We start from the raw sequence: 10,602 nt of genomic DNA, 5'->3' as shown, positions 1-10,602 counted from the left end.
CCCAGTCGTAAGCACTCTTGAGATGCTGGCTGGCTTGCAAGTTGCTTCAGAGTAAAAGGGGAGAAAACCCCCCTGCTGTGCCTCTTCTGTCTCCCCCCCACACCTCCTTATGCTGCCTATTTTCTCTTAGATGGCTATGCCAAGAGTGGACATTGATGGAAGCCCCCTGACGTGGGGGGGGGCACATGAAGCATCCTTCCCAATGTTGAAGGGGATTCCCAGGAACAAATGTGCCATTTGAAAGTGTGTTCAGCTCGGCTGGCAATGCTCTTCAAATACAAAGAGCATCTCTATTGCCAGAGAATACCAAAATGCAATTTTTCCCTGCAAAAAATATAAATTTCATTTTATAATTTTTGTTCTGTAAAATGTTCAGTAAGTGATGCCTGATTGGCAAGGATGATCCATTCAGCAAAGAGAAAGAAGAAGAAGCCAAAGGAAACAAAGGCACCAAACACGGTTTTTAAAAGGTGAAGATTTGCCAGGAATGAATGAATGAATATATATACTGTATTTTTCTGTGAATAAGACTACACAGTCTTTATTAATTATTTATTTAAAATTACAGTAACGCTAAAAAGTGGGGGTCGTCTTATACACGGGGGCAATCTCCCCCAATTTTCTCTATTTGGAGTCCCAAAAAAGAGGGGGTGTCTTATATACACAGAAAAATGCAGTATGTATATCCCACTGAAATGGCTATTTTAAGCCTAAAAATTGAAACAGGAAAATGCTTGGCAATAAACCCAAGACACATTATTTTATTTAATACTGTTCCTATATCATTTTTGCATGGTTACCTCTTTGGATGATTGAACCCAAGGGCTTCAAAATCAGCGCTGCCACCTAAGCAGCCCTTCTCAACTGTCTGATCAAGCTCTAGACACAACAAATCCTCGGCTCTAAATGTCAGCAATCAAAGAGGCTCAGGATGCCTAGATTTTCCATTAAGGCACAGACAGTGAATCTGATTAAAGGTCAAATGCATAGGCTAAAGGAAATCAAACTGCCTGTAAAATAAGAGAATTTTCTAACTCTTTGTTTGCCACACAAATATTCACAATACAGGAACACAGTAAGCTGCCTTATATACCAAGTGAGGCCACTGGTCCATCTCAAAGGTAAAAAGGTAAAGGACCCCTGGACAGTTAAGTCTGGTCAAAGGCGACTGTGAAGCTCATCTCACTTCGGGCCAAGGGAACCGGCGTTTGTCCACAGCTTTCCAGGTCATGTGGCAAGCATGACCAATGCTGGATTTACATATAAGCTAAACAAGCTATAGCTTAGGACCCCACTCTCTTGGCCCCCCCCCAAAAAAAATAAAGGAAAAAAGCAACTGGATGTACATTTCCAAAATATGATAAAAAAACAAATAAAATAAAACCTACATACAGCAACAGTGTTTTGTGTTGTGTAGGCTGCTATGATGTAAGCAATGGCCCCCGCCTGCTAGCCTGCTCCCTAAAATATCTCTGGTTTGCTCATTTCTATATATATGTCTCAAGATAAATTATGCTACCTCAGCCTCATGTGCATAGAAAATGACAAGCTACACAGTTTATCATTTGATGATATCATCAGTGATTTTGCTTTGGCAAAGGCAAGGAAAGTATTGAAATTTAGATCATGTTTGTGTACTGTTTGTATACACAGTATACAATAAATCATGATAAAATTATACGGTTGAATGGGTATTGGGTAGATGCATTAATATAATTAGTCCTCTTAAATATTTTTTTGATGTACAGGCATGTATAGTATTAGAAATACCGTCTTTTACACTCACTAATTGTAACAGGGTACAAAGGTCTGCTATCCCAGTGAACAGTGTGGACTACTATGGTGATACTGATATTATATTAAAAATGCATTGTATTAACTACAATTGCACTGTATAGGTTATAACACTTAATTTCATATTAATAAAGCTATTTATAATTATTAGTAGTTTGCATCATATATTTACACCTATTATTTCATATTGTAGCAAATTTCTAGAGACTAGATTATGAGTCTTTGTAAATTGTGTTTTCTAAAGGAACTTTTGTTATTGCCAAATGCCAATGTGTCTGCATTATTAAGTTTGTTATGAATAAAAAATCATTTTAAGTTAGAGCTAAATAATTATTTCACTATTAATATACTTCTTCTTAATTGTATTTCACTATTAATGTACCAAGAACCAAACTGGAAAACCACATTTACAAGGCTCCCCCAGAAGTTGATATTTCCAGAAATTATGAATTATTCAGATTTGCCTTGACATGCAAACAGGATCAAATTCCTTCCTTGTCCTTCTTGCTCCCTAGTAGCCACCTGAAGGGTAGGCTCCCTTGGAAAACCAAGCTGGACCAGAAAACTCCAGAGGCTGAAGGAAAAAGGGCTCCATTTGCCCCTTTGCAATGCATTACTCCCTTGAGGAATTTTTCAGCATGCAGGAAGTTGATGGCTATCAGCAGCTGTGGAAAGTGATGGCGCACAGGTACCTTGTATTCATCCATCCTGAGGATGGCATGCAGCAGGCTGCTCAGATGTTGCTGGAAGAGAGAGAGGTGCAAGTCACTTCCCCTGCTTTTCTGCAGAATAGAGAAACCCCTCGATATTACGCTGGGGAGAAGAAGCCACAGAGCAAGGGATTTGTCCTTACCACAGCAGTTTCAGACTCTGCCAAGAGGCTCTGATGCACTTGCTCAGCTGTCTGATGGAGTAGTTGTTGTTGGTCAGCCAAAACCTCCTGCCATATTCTCTTGCAGGCACAGTGAATGGAAAAACAAGAGCAACGGTCAGACCCCTTGGCTCAGGGATGGCGCATTATTGCACAGAGGGGCAGTGGTGCCACCCCTCCCCAGGTGGTCCAGCGCCATCAGGAACTCTACTGCTTGCTGCCATGCCACAAAGAGAGGAGATGGCTTGGTCTTCCCTGGTCTCCTGCACTCCAGAAGGATCCCTCAGTATCTGGATCAGCCCCTCTGTGCCGCTGCATGTCTGCAGATAGCGAAAAGACCGTTCCTGTTGAGAGAGGGGAAACCTTCACCGAGAGGACAGAGGCCTGTCCCTGCCTTCTCGGTTTCTGCTCTGTTGCTCTGTTGCTAATCCCGGCTATGGTACCATGGCGGGAGCCCTCCAAATCCTCTGCCTGTTGCCATGAGGCAGCAAATCAGCTGGGAAGCCAGAGGGAGGAAGAGATTTGGAGACTGGCTGCTGACACTGTGGGGAGCGGATTCTCCAGCTGCCTGGCCTCCCCCCTCGGGGAGAGAGTTACTTTCTGAGCAAGCCCTGCAGATTCCCAACATCTCTCTTAGGTGGGTAGAAGCCTGAGTGCCCCATAAACGAAAGGAAATTGGAGGAGGTATTCAACCACTTTCTCCAGGCGATGGTAAGCTAAAATGGAGAAAGCACAGGTGGCCACTTCTCTGCCCTCCATTGTAGACCTCAGAGTGATCTTATGGAAGGCCTCCAGCAGCACCTCCACCTGTCAGAGATGAAGGAGAGGGTCACTCAGATGGTACCAGGAAGTGGGGCTGTCTCAGGACCCTTTGCTGTGGTTCTTGTTCTGACATTGTGAGGCCCCTCTCAGCAAACATGTGTCATGGCCACCCAATGGCATGAGGTGGACTCCCCTACTTCAAGGCAGAAGACATCTGAAGGCAGCCCTGTTTAGGGAAGCTTTTGATGACTGGTGTTTTAATGTATTTTTAACCTTCTGTTAAAGGGACACAGGTGGCGCTGTGGGTTAAACCACAGAGCCTAGGACTTGCCGATCAGAAGGTCGGCGGTTCGAATCCCCGTGACGGGGTGAGCTCCCATTGCTCTGTCCCTGCTTCTGCCCACCTAGCAGTTTGAAAGCACGTCAAAGTGCAAGTGGATAAATAGGTACCGTTCCGGCAGGAAGGTAAATGGCATTTCCATGCGCTGCTCTGGTTCGCCAGAAGCGGCTTAGTCATGCTGGCCACATGACCCAGAAGCTGTACTCCGGCTCCCTTGGCCAGATAAGTGAGATGAGCACCGCAACCCCAGAGTCGGTCACGACTGGACATAATGGTCAGGGGTCCCTTCCAACCTTATGTTGGAAGCCGCCCAGAGTGGCTGGGGAAACCCAGCCAGATGGGCAGAGTAGAAATATTATTATTATTATTACTCCTACCCTGGCAGCACCTTACCTCCACTGCTTTGCTGCTGAACTCTTGCAGCAAGTGGGAGATGTCCAAGGGTTTGAAGATGCTCTCAACAGTGAGGTCACTGGCCAGGAAGCACTTGGCCACCAAGAGCTGCTCTGCAGGAAGCAAGGCAACCTGAAACAAGAGATGAAGGTCAGAGATGCCCACAGGAAAAACTCGTTCATTTGTTCGTTCGTTCATTCATTCATTCAAAGCATTTGTACTCCTCGTTTCAGCTAAAAAGGCTCCCAGAATGGCTTATACAAAATCAAAAACAAGACACTCCCTAGTCACAGGCTTACATTCAAATAAACAAACCAACAAACAGAAACACAACACAGAAGGAAGAGGAGCAAGGAGGGCAGAGGAAAAGAAATCTCACAAACTCAGGCCCCCAATGTCTAGAGTGCTGGTCCTATCTCTCCCATGGAGTCAGCCTGTTGAAATGGCTGCAGCCAGATGACCGTTGAGGGAGAGGTCTGCTGGAGCTGGCCTGTCTCAGCAGAGCTGATGGCGTTGAGTCTCGTCCCTCCTTCCTCCATGAGTAGAGCTCCGCTAGGCCTCCTCTCTCTGCCTTGCCTGCACCCGAGAGCAACCCTTCCCTCAGACTGACTCCGTGAGGTGAGATGCAGGCTCCATGAATCAGCTCTGTGAAAAGACCAGATCCACCCAGCACCTTCTATGCCTCCGCTGGGCCAGCTACCTGTTCTTCTGTTTTTCCCTTTCAAACAAGAGTACAAAGTTAATATCTATTATGTAGAAATATCAATTAACCCTTTCCCAGATTCACATGTTTCTCTAATGCCCAATGCTCTGTTTAAAATAATATTCACCCAACTACAACATAAAAGACTAAATTTTCCTTTACAGCATTCATTCTCCCCTTCTAAAAACTTGCCCAAAAAGTTTCCTTTGACCTTTGATAGCTCTTTCCAAACTTGGTGATACCATTATTCTATGTCCTACAGCTAAGTCCCCTGGAAATGCCAACTTTCACTCACCTCCAGGAGTCTTTCAAATGCCATATTCTAATTCAAACAAGCAAGGGTCACTACAGCAAACCTCTGCCAACCTCTCCACGCTGAGGATGCCAGAACCTCAGTTCAAACAGTCAGAGCCTCCATTGCTTGGTGACACGGAACGCACGGCCGCCATGCCAAGATTCCAGGAGAATCCATGTGGCCTAGTGGTGGACCTGGGAGAGCAGGGTTCAATTTCCCGCTCAGCCATGAGACATATGGCTTAGGCTAGCCACTCCCTCTCAGCCTAACTGGCTCCTGAGTCTGTTGCAGGCACCCTCGTGCTCAAAGCCTTGTGTTAGCACTTTAAAAGATTAACACAAACATTTGCAACCTCAAAGGGGGTTAATTAAAAAGCTCAAGACACCGGAGTTTATGCGATGGCCCGTCTTTTAAAGACCCACAGAATGCAGAATCATAGAATCGTGGAGTTGGAAGGGGTCCTGGGGGTCATCTACTCCAACCCCCTGAAATGCACAAAGAGCTGCAGTTCTGCAGCAAGCAGGCAGACCAGAAACCAAATCCTCACTCAGCCATAGTGGTCACCAAGAGATCTTGGGTCACTCACTTACCCTCAGACGAACCTCCTTCACAGGCTTGTTGGAAGGATAACAGGGCAGGGGGGGAGTATAGATGCTCCCCTGAGCTCCTTGGAGTTCAAGCAAGATATAGATCATGAATCTTACGAATGGGATGGTGGCTCCAGCGTAGATATTTAGTGCATGTGAACACAGGAGTACCACTGTATTTTCCTGGCAGCAGACAACAGAACTGTGAGACAGGTGTAAAATACTCAAGCAAGAGTTTTATTTACAACCTTACAAACACAAAGCATGTGGGTGTTCTCTTTTGCAGGCAAATTCAAACTGCAACTTCTCCTTTTGTACTCATCACCAGCTGTACCTAAACAGCCTAGAAAACCACACCCAGAACTCACAGAAACAGTTCTTAAAGTGACAATCATCTTTTCAGTTTCTTTGCAGAATGACTCCTAACAAGGAGCACAAGAAGTTGCAGCGTTCTGCAGTGTTTGCAGCAAATGTGAAAGCAACACAAAAAGGAGATCAATACGGTGATCAAACGTGGGACCTTCTGCATGCAAAGCAGGTGTTCTGCCATCAAGCTTTGCTCTTTCTTCAAATACACAAAGCCTGTGCAGTTTTGCTTTTTGGCTCGGAGGGACCCAGAGTGTCATCTAGTCCAAGACCCCTGCAATGCAAGCCTCAATGTACTCAATGTGTGTTTCTTAAATATGTATACTTTAACTGCTGATTCTATTAATGTTATGATTCTTTTATGTCTATTTACAATATAAATAAGGGACGCAGGTGGCGCTGTGGTCTAAACCACTGAGCCTAGGGCTTGCCGATCAGAAGGTCGGCGGTTCAAATCCCTGTGAGGGGGTGAGCTCCCGTTGCTCGGTCCCAGCTCCTGCCCACCTAGCAGTTTGAAAGCACATCAAAGTGCAAGTAGATAAATAGGCACCGCTCCGGCGGGAAGGTAAGCGCCGTTTCCGTGTGCTGCTCTGGTTCGCCAGAAGCGGTTTAGTCATGCTGGCCACATGACCCAGAAAAACTGTCTGTGGAAGTGGCTGGTTCCCTCGGCCAGTAAAGCGAAATGAGTGCAGCAACCCCAGAGTCGTTCACGACTGGACTTAACTGTCAGGGGTCCCTTTACCTTTAACTTTTACAATATAAATACAATAGAACTAACTAAATAAAAGATAAATGTAAACAGTCTTACAGTTCTGCCAAACTCATTTGCTTTTTTAAAATTTGTAATCCATAGTTAATACTGTGCTGATCTGTACAAAGAAAGAAAACCACCTCCCTCCCCACCCCAAGTGGGCTACATATGATGTAACAGGGATCTCTCTCTCTCTCTCTCTCTCTCTCTCTCTCTCTCTCTCTCTCTCTCAGGAGTTAGCATCCCTTCCAAATCAACCCCCCAGTTTCCATCTCTGCCACCTTTCAAGAAGGGCTGGGGCAGAGTTCCCGCCATCAAAGGTCCCAGGGGCAGTTACACAGGCAGGGTCCAATCCATACACAACCTTGTTAAACCCAGTCTCTCTGCAAAGCTGCTAAATATTCTTCCAAAAGTTGGTGCTGGAACCCTCCGTCTGCTTCGGGAGACAACACTGAATCGTGGTGTTTCACTGTCACTTCAAAGCCCCCCTAGGCAGCGCTGCTGTTGCACTGGGAGCCTGTCTCCACAGGCAGGGGAAACACGTCCCCGGTAGCGTCACTATGATGGTGCCTGATGTCACAATCCGCCCCTCCTTTGTCCCCTCCCGCCCGCCGCCTGAGTAAGCGGGAGCTGCAGCCTTGATGTGGAAGTTGCCCGGGCTCAAAGGCACTGACTTCCACGCAGGCAGGCAAGGCGGGCGCACCAGAAAGCTGCCGGAAAGCCCGCGCGCAACCCAGGAGCAGAAGACGCCAGTGCAGAGCACAGTGGCATAGCGTGGGGGGTGCAGGGGGGCCGGCCGCACCGGGCGCAACATCGGGGGGGGGCGCTCGCACTCGCAGCTCTCTGCCCCTACCTGGCTCACTCACTCTCTATCACTGCAGTGCTGGCTGTGCGAATCCGCTGCCCACTGTGGAGGGGGTGGGTGCCAGGCGTGCAGTGCGGAGAGAGAGCGAGGGACTATCTGGGGGAGGGACAGTGCAGCGGCCACCCAGCGCAGCGCTGAGCGCGGGAGAGAACCACACCAGACCAGACCAGGCAGCAGCAAGAAGAAGCTGGCAGCGGCGGCAGGTTAGGGGTTAGGGGGCGCAAATTACTTGCCTTGCCCCGGGTGCTGACAACCCACGCTACGCCGCTGGCAGAGCAGCACTTCCACGCCAAGCCGCTATATCTGGCCGCCGGGAAGAAGCAGGTGAAGGAGGGGGCGTGGAGGCAGCTGCCCCCCCCCGCTCGGCTCCTCCCTCCCCTCCTGCTGCCGGGCAAGGGCGCCCGCGATGCAATGGCACTTCTGCCCCGCCGCCCCACCACCACCTCCCTCCCCACCTCTTCTCCGCCCCGGCCGCCCTCCGTCCTGGGCGCCTCTTCGAGACCTCATCCTTGCCGCCGCCCTCCCCCCCCCGCCAAGGCAGCCCCTCCCAGACCCCACCCAGGGCCGGATTTACGTACTGTATAAGCTAAGCAAGCTATAGCTTAGAGCCCTAGTCTCTTGGGGCCCCCCAAAAAATGTAAAGGGGGAAAAAAGATGTGCATTTCCAAAATATAAGATTAAAAAAAAACAAAATAAAACCTACATACAGCAACAGTGTTTTGTGTTGCATAGGCTTCTTTGATGTAATTAAGTCCATAAATTACCATATAGTATATATTCAACACAAAAAACAGCAGCACTTTGTTGTTGACGAAGGACAGCTGGACATAGAAAGGGCCTCATTACCTTCAGGAGCTTAGGGACTCATCAAACCTAAATCCAGCCCTGAGCATGACTAAACCACTTCTGGCGCAACGGGACCCCGTGACGGAAACCAGAGCTCGCGGAAACACCATTTACCTCCTGCCACAGCAGTAGCTATTTATCTACAGTGGTACCTTGGGTTACATACGCTTCAGGTTACATACGCTTCAGGTTACAGACTCCGCTAACCCAGAAATAGTACCTCGGGTTAAGAACTTTGCTTCAGGATGAGAACAGAAATCGTGCTCCAGCGGCACGGCAGCAGCAGGAGGCCCCATTGGCTAAAGTGGTGCTTCAGGTTAAGAACAGTTTCAGGTTTGGTTAACGTTGCAATGATTCAGTGGGCCAAAGATTTTTGTTATAATATTCAATTTGTTGATTGGATAAGATTGTGGAAAGAAGGGATGAAATTTACTGCATGTACTACAATAAAAGAAAATGTTATGAAAATGTTATATAGATGGTATGTAACACCAGTAAAACTTGGAAAGATGTATAAAGTTAGTAATAAATGTTGGAAATGTCAGGGGAAAGAAGGAACATTTTATCATATGTGGTGGGAATGTAAATAAAATGAAAGGTTTCTGGGAAATGATTTACAATGAGTTGAAAAAAATGTTGAAATATACTTTTGTTAAGAAGCCAGAAGCTCTTCTGTTAGGAATATTAAGAAATGATATAAAAAAGAAGGATGAGAAGTTGTTTTTATATGCAGTAACAGCGGCAAGAATTTTGGTGGCACAAATATGGAAACAGGAAGAAATCCTGACAAAAGAAGAATGGCGAATGAAGCTGATGGAGTACGCAGAATTAGATAAATTAACGGGGAGAATTCGGAACCGATGAGACCTAAGATTTCCCGAGGACTGGAATAAATTTACAGAGTATATTAAAAATATATGTGAAGGACAATTAACGCTTGTAGGTTTTCAAGAAGCTCTGTGATAATAATGGAGATAATAACGGAGATAAATATTGTTTTATAATATTTGTTAAGACTAATATGGTTAAAAAAAACAATATAGATGGAAGAAATGTGAATAATTGTGATAATATGGAAAATTTCCAGACAGGCTGAGGGAAGTCTAAAAGTATAAAGACTAGAACTATATATTTTAAAAGTTAAATAAAACATAATACGGTTATTTGATTTCTGCTTTTTATAGTTTTGTATTTGTAAAACAAGCAGTTCAAAACCTGCAATGTCATTTTCATATCTTGATTCACAATACTTATGGAGAAACATGACAGGCAAAAACAAAAGCACTGAAACTATTCACATTTTTCATAAACATTTTTGGTTGTACTGAAAAGCTCCCCTTTGAATAATTTTCTTCTCTGAAATCCTCTGTGTGCACCAGAAACTTATTATTGATATACATGCAGACATCTTGGGAGAAATTATGGGGAAATAATTAAATTTGGAGGAAAAGCTATGGCCAGGAGATTGCACATCATCTAAGAACTCTATAGCTATACAAATCTGAATCTTATTAAGGACATCAAAATTGGTGAGGCTATAATACTGGCATCAACAAAAACGCACATATTACTGAACAGTGAATACAGGCATTTACTGGTAATTCTGAAGATTTTAAAATGTGCACAGGGGAAAATATTATGTGCATAACTAAATGTCAAAGACTACAAAGTGCATTGGGGCATATGGGGATGTTAGGGGAGGGGTTGTACCTCTGTGGGGTAGATATGTCGTGCTCCTTCTGCAGTTGTTTGTCCACCTTTGGTCCCCACCATGCACTCCTAGAAGCTGTCAACATATGACAGTGGCCACACCTCAGGAACAGCTTCAACTGGCCAGCTAAACCAGGTGAGGGTAGCCAATGGATTTCAAACCTTTGATGAGCTAGCGACTTTTCCTGCATGTGGAGACAGGCTCCAGCAGATTGAGCAGGTGAGACCAATAGTGGATCCAATGGTCAAGAAGGTGGTTTCTGCACGTGCTGTAGAGGGAAGTGAGGTGCAGGTGGGGCTTGTCAACCTGGAAGGTAGC

This window comes from Podarcis bocagei (genome assembly GCF_964188305.1).
Source record: "Podarcis bocagei genome assembly, chromosome: 4".
Classification (NCBI taxonomy): Eukaryota; Metazoa; Chordata; class Lepidosauria; order Squamata; family Lacertidae; genus Podarcis; species Podarcis bocagei.
The sequence above is the reverse complement of the archived record's forward strand: the minus strand, read 5'-3'. Positions refer to the sequence as shown.